Consider the following 7,729-nt stretch of genomic DNA (forward strand, 5'->3'; position numbering starts at 1 on the left):
AAAAATCAAAAAAAACAAATTCTCACAAAAAACAGAAAAACACAATTTTCCGCCACGACCAGAAATGCAATTTTCCACCAAAATCCGAAAAAAACAATTTCCCGATAAAAACCGGAAAATTGAAATTTCCGCCAAAACCGAGAAATATAATTTTCTGTCAAAACCGGAAAAACGCAATTTCCCGCCAAAATCGGAAAATGCAATTTCCCGCCAAAACCGTAAAACACAACTTCCCGCCAAAATCGGAAAAACAATTTCCCGCCAAAACCGAGAAAACCAATTTTCCGCCAAAACCGAGAAAAACACAATTCCCGTCAAAAACGGAAAAACGCAATTTTCCCACCAAAACCGGAAAACGCAATTTTCCGCAAAAACCGAAAAATTGCAATTTTCCGCAAAAACCGAGAAATATAATTTCCTGTCAAAACCGAAAAACGCAATTTCCCGCCAAAACCGGAAAAATACAATTTCCTGCCAAAACCATAAAACGCAATTTCCCGCCAAAATCGGAAAACAATTTCCCGCCAAAACCGGGAAAAACAATTTTCCGCCAAAACCGAGAAACACACAATTTTCCGCCAAAACCGGAAAAACGCAATTTCCCGCCAAAACAGAAAAATTGCAATTTTTCGCAAAAAACCGAGAAATATAATTTCCTGTCAAAATCGGAAAACGCAATTTCCCGCCAAAACCGGAAAAACGCAATTTTCCCGCCAAAACCGGAAAAATGCAATTTCCCGCCAAAACCGTAAAACGCAATTTTCTGCCAAAATCGGAAAAACAATTTCTTGCCAAAACCGGGGAAAACAATTTTCCGCCAAAACCGAGAAAAACACAATTTCCCGCCAAAACCAGAAAAACGCAATTTCCCGTCAAAACCGGAAAACGTAATTTTCTTTCGAAAGCGGAAAAACACAATTTTCCAAAAAAGCAGAAAATATTTTTTTTTTAATTCGATCAAATTGGTATTAACTTAAAAATGATTCATTATAAAGATGTTGGGTTGATGGGTCAACCATTAATCCATCTGACCCATTCAATTTAATGGGTCATAGGTCAACCCAACCCATTTAATAAATGGATTGGGTTGACCCATGACCCTTTAACAGTCAACCCATTTGGATTATGGGTTGGGTTGACCCATTTGACCCATTTTGACATCCCTATGTATACAGTTTAATGGGCCATTTAACTTGTAGTATGGGTTTAGATTGCCATGTAGTCTTCAGGACTCTCCCATTATTTCAGTTTTCTTTTTGCTTCTTTATATTTCTGATTTTTAACAAAAAAACTTCTGCACAATCAAATGATGAATAAAGTGTCAATCACCTTCAGTTAAGAAACAAGAGGGGATGGCGTGGAATGACATGGAAACAATTGAAAGGAGTGAAAAATGGGTTGAAGTAGCCCAAATCAAAACGCCACATCTTAAAACCTACCAATCTTCTCTTTTTTTTTTGTCAATTTAAGCCTACCATTCATTATGATACTGATTTTTTTTTTTGGTCAGATATGTTGGTTGTGTAACTTTATAACCTTCATTTTCAACCTTCCTATGTGCGAGTTAGATTGTTTTCTTTAAGTTTGGGCTAATATTTACAGATTTTAATGTTAAAGATAATAATAGTAAGTGTTTGCCCAAAAAAATATAGTAATAAGCAAAATGGATAATATCATTCAGATTTATATCAATTTTGACTCGAAGTCTAATAGTTTTCGTTGACTTGGACAATGTAAGTACATATCCACCAAGTCTGCAACTTGTTAACGACACACAAGAGGGACACATCAAATCCTAAACGCTACATAAATATAAGCTTCCAAGAAATCACGTTTAGTAATTGGAATAACTTCGTGTACATGTTGCGTGTTTTTAATTTCCTCCAACTTGCACGGACATTAATTAATTCAACTGAAAAGAATCTTCACATTTTCTTGGGTAATAAGATCCAGTAAACCCAATCTTAAAGAAATCTCGAGACCTAATGTTTGTTATGAGAATCACTCAATTTCAAGAATGGATGTAACAAGTATTAATCAATCTGCTCGTGCAACATAATCGATTTTATGGACCTAACTACGATTAACCACCATATATATAAGTTTAGAATCATCTTTACGAAGTACTCTGCAATCAAATATTGTTATGCTTATGTAGAATTGAATACATTTATAGTACTCATGTTTAACGAAAGTAAAATAATAGAAATCAATTTGACTTCAACCAAAACAAGGACCAGTGAATAGAAGATCGAGTTCATTCAACGGTAGTGAATAACATTGTCGGTTTTTTTTTTGCTCGCTACCAAACACTATGGCCATCCGAGTCAAAAGAACGACAAAAAAATTGGATAAACATGTTTTCCTTGTCAAAACGAAAAGAATATCGAGCTGTTTTTGTTTTTATTTAGAAAGGAAGAAGAGACAAAAGAAGAGATGTAAAATTGACGATATGGAGGGGTTGAAGAAGGGTCCTACGTTGTGGAAGAGTGTCTCTCCTAGGAAACTCTTGAGTATCGGATCAACGTGGACGTAGCGTTTTTTTTTTTTTTTTTTGATAATCAGCAGGTGATCCGGCTGCATCTATACCTTCAAGAGACCTAAATCATTTCGTGGCCAGCACATATCGAACCCGGATCCGTAATTGAACCTTTGACTTCTTCAAAATCATTAGGCCAACTTGCGTTGGTTACGTCGCGTTAGTTGCATCACTCAAATTTGAATTGGATCCAAATCTATTAGTTGAAAAATAACGATAGTTATTTGTACATTGGCAATACTATAAAGTAATAAAATCTACTCCATGGAAATTTATATCGTTACTATTAATTTTGTATTCTCTTATTTATAAAGAGGGTTAATCTTGTATTCTTGTATAAATATATTCTTCATTCACGGATAGTATGTGACATTTTCACTATGGGACATATATGCGTTTGAGCTTTCTCGTGATCATTACTCCCTTGTATATCTTATCATATCTTTTCTATTCTTAAGAGTATTTTCAAAATCCCACTTATTTTAAATGTGAAATTTTGGTCAAGCCCATTGAATTTTTAACGATTGGACCGATTTATATATGCGCGGACAATCTACTGGTCTAATTGACGAAACCAGTGTTTTAAAAATCGGCTGCCTAGTCGGCAAATCGGATATGAGCAAAACGATTTTTTAAAACGATTTATTTAAAAATCGATCTAGGTATCTGAAAAATCAGTCTAAATACTCGCATAAACAATAATCATCTATAAAACGGCTAATCACCGCCTAGAGATTTTTAAAACATTGGACGAAACTAATTAGATTAAATGCTGACATATAAAGAACAAGAGATCACGACAAATACTTCCAAGTTAACCTTCCGAGAGGCAGATATCTCAATGGAAAGTACTTTTATGGCATCTGTAATTCTATGCTTATCTCTTATCCATATATTTCTCTTGTATTATTTTGTATATTCTCTATGCTTTTTTAATCGGGAGAGAAAGAATAAATGATCTTGTAAAATATATCGGAGATGTTTTCTGATACTTCGTAAATTCCGGATCCATCTCAGATGTAGATGTACGAAAGTAGACTGTGATTTTTTTTTGTCATGAACATGAATAAATCATTGTATAGTTTCAAGAACAGGGGACTCGAGCATCGAACTCCACACAAAGTGGGATCAGAACTTCATGTTCTCCAACAATAAACACCCATAAAAATAAGAAGACAACGAGGTTGTTTTTTGGCCCTCAAATATTTTTTAGGAAACTTTTGCATATTATATCTTATTCTTTAATATTATTAATAATTAATTATAGTTACTAAATGTATTTAAAATTAATAAAATACTATTTAAAAATATTAAATAAATTATTTTTTAAAAAATATAATAATATATACTTAAATATAACTATAAATAGTATAAAAAGTGTTAACAAAATATTTTAAATCGATATTTTTTAAAAATATAGCGATAAATATTAAATATGATATATAAAAAGTTTTCATACATTTGTCAGACACAAATAGTTATAGAGATTAAAGTAAAAAAATAGTATTTTGAGGGATCAACAACAGTGTTTATTTATATTTGAGAAGCACTGTTCATCTCTTTAAAATTTAAAAGGATAAAAGATGGTTGGAATATAAAACCCAAAAAGAGAGGATAATGGACTGTTGTAGATATTCTAAAAATATATATGTTTATATTATATATATATTTGGTAAAAATGTAAAGATATTATTACCAAGTTTTGTTTTGTTTTTGATAAAACTACAGAGGATAACAAGAAACAGATAAACTAAAATAAGAATCCTAAACAAAAACTCAATCTGATCTTAACAGGGACAGACACTACAAACCAAAATCACAATCCCAAAGCTTAACCAAGTCGGCATCAACAACTTGCCGCAAAAGAATGAGCCAAATTTAAACAAGAGACGGAACCCGGTAATTCTGACTTTCCCGATAATCCGTTCTTAAAAATAAGCCCGTCTGAGAACAGCTCGTTCAGAGGTTCATAGCAACTTCCCGAAAGCAATGGAAGAGGCCAAGCATACCCGCGTTAACCAAACTGAGCATTTATTAAAGTCTGGAGACGACCTGTGCATGATGTTGTTCTGAGAAGAAAAGGGTCGTAGCCTCCGTACTCCCTGACTTGACCAACCTGAGTACACGAGACCTTGACACAAAGCGGACTGAAAAAGGAGCTGTTCCACTCGTTGTGTTGAGGATACCTACAAGAAGAGAAAAGGAACAACCGTCAAAGAGACCGAGAGACCATCCTCGACGCTGGGATGATCAATTCCAACCACGCGATCACAACGAAGACCCAGAGCTGCCATGACTCATGAAAACTCCAAGAGCTCCACACAAGACTATCCCTAAGATCTAGAGAAAGATTTCTTTCACATAAAAAAGTGTCAACATGCGCTCGTCGACAACAACAATAATGAATTGAACTCCAGCACCCCAAAGTGGAGAAATCCAACAAAAAGCCACCACCAAGAGAAACCAAGGAAGCTAGTAACCAAAGGAACGGAGAAGCCGGCGCCTGAGAACCAGATTTCTCCACATGTCTCGAGCTTCACGTGCCACCAAAAAACTCCTCTTGACACTGCCATAATTTTTGAAACCGTCGCACGTCCTGGTAGAAAGAAACCACCGAGGTCCGGTTTGTGAGAAGAGGCTAGCATCTCCAACACCAAGAAACCAAGGCAGATGGAGACCCGCCAGCACCCACCGCACCACACTGGCGAGATCTGACAAGCAAAGCCACATCGGGAGAGGCCAAGAGACACCCACGCACCGTCAGTTCGAGATCGAGGAGAGTCAAAAATTAGGTCTGAAAATCTTGACCCACTTCTTATCACCCAAAAAGCCGACCTCCAACCACCTGTCCTTCTCCACACCTCATCTAGACACCAGACACAAGAGGCTTCAAGAAGAAACATATCCGGGCCCAGATCTGGAAACTTTGATCCACCGATAGACATTTAGGATTTTGATATATCAGAGGGAGACCAAGGAAGAGGAGAGAAGCAAAGGAAGACAAGAGATTAAAAGGAAAAAAAAAAACTGCCGGTGGCAACATTATCAGTAGTGGGGGAAGGTTTTTAGATGTGGACCCACCACATTTTCTCAAATACTGTGCCAAAATGTCCCAAAATAAAAAATGTCTTCACTGCATTTTTAAACTGTTTGCGGGCTCCACTGATGCGTGGCTGTCCGCGATTAGTTCATTTTATTTTTATTTTTATTTTTAAATCAGAAAAGAATTTTTTAAAAAAATAATCCCAAAAACGTTTTTTACCAATAATGTTGCCCTAAGCAACCTAATAATTTTGATAATACATGTTTATTTTGTATCAATTTTCAATAATTTTATATCAATAGTATTTTATTAAATACAACTAACTTTTTAAAGTTTGTAATTTATCATTATTAACTAATAAAAATATCTAAAAACTTAAAATAAGTATCTTTTTGAATTTTTTAAGAAACCAGTTATCTTTTAAAAACAAAATGATTATTTCATAAATTTGGATTATTGCATTAATTTGGATTATTGTTCAACACGGATGCCTTTGTTTTATAAAAAAAAAGCGTTTATACAACAAAATATAAATTAGTGCAGTAAACTCTAGTTTGAGTAATTTCCATGCACAAAAGTAAAACAATTCTTCATAAATCTAGAATTTACCGTTACCTAATGCTTTCAAATGGTTTGACCAGAGGCACCTAACCCAGTTCAATTGTATCTTTACTTGTTTGATTTTCTCATTTCCTTAGATTAAACTGATATGCTATTTTTGGAAGTCATGTCTCCGTACTATGCTATGCAACCACGCAGATATAAATTCATATTTTAGATCTCATTTGAATTTTTAGAGAGAAGATTCATCGAAAATTAATATTAATTATTCTTATGTTCGAAATATTCTTATCTTAATAAAAAGATTTTCAAGCTTATTTATTTTAGTATAAACTTTTAAATTAATTATACGCACCAATGAAACATATTGTGAGATCAATTAGTTAAGTAGTATACTCTTCTGTTTTATAAAAATGCATGTTTAAAAATATGTATTTTTGTATTTTCTAATACATTTTTATCAAGTAGAAATAATTATTAATTATAAACTTAAAAATTTAATTGTATTTACTGAATTTTTATTGGTATAAATTATGGAAAATTAATTATTCACAAGATATACATTTTTAATTAAAATTTATTATATTTTATTAATATATCTAAACTTTTTAAAATGTATATCAGGAAAGAGTATTAATTTATTTTGGGATTTGCACTCCTTTTGGATATTATACAACAATATGTCTGCTGTCTCCACTTAATGTTGTTCAACTTGGTCACAAAGCGCATCAAACTATCAAAGAATCGGATGAGCGACCTTGTTGGAAGAAATACATATGGACCCATTTTTGCTGCATCTCAATATTATATGAGGACCCTATTAAGCGTGGTCAGATTTTCATTAATCCTTTGTTTATTTAGGATATCTTTAACTCCACTTTATTTTTCGTTATAAAATAGAGTTGAGAGTAAAAGTAATCCAATAATACTTTATTTTCCGTTCTATAATAGAACGAAAAATAGGTTTACTCCAAATATAAAATAAATTGTTTTTTGTTTATCATTCTATTTTCTACACTAAAATAGAATACCATTAAATCAAACTCTAATTCTATTATAGAATCATTCTATTTTAGAGTAAAAAATAGATTAAACCATTGGAAGTGGTCTTAGTATTTTTTTTTGTTCTTTCGACAACATACGTTCAACCATATTTAAGAAAAAGAACAAAAACAACACTAATAAAAACCAATATATTACATATCATGATTTAATCCTTTAGTCATCTCTTGATTAGTATCTACCATACATTTTAAAATATTATAAAACTATATAGCACTACTATATGGAAGAGTAATAAAACATTTCAAATATGATTATTATTTGTTTCTCGTTTATTATTATTATTATTACCATTTTATCTATTTAATAAGATTGTACTTCTTTAGTCGTGATTACAAAAAAGTAGATAATTAAGATATTTACAAACATGTAATTAAATCATTATGTTATACAAGATTTCAGTCGGCTAAGAGTACAATTTATATTTAACCTGACTGTAACTTGGCAGCTTGATGCAACCCTGATCAGCTACGCCACTTTGAACGATGAGAAACCATTTGAAAAGACTAAGGATAAGCTGAAAC

Source organism: Raphanus sativus, chromosome 8 (assembly GCF_000801105.2).
Source record: "Raphanus sativus cultivar WK10039 chromosome 8, ASM80110v3, whole genome shotgun sequence".
Taxonomy (NCBI): domain Eukaryota; kingdom Viridiplantae; phylum Streptophyta; class Magnoliopsida; order Brassicales; family Brassicaceae; genus Raphanus; species Raphanus sativus.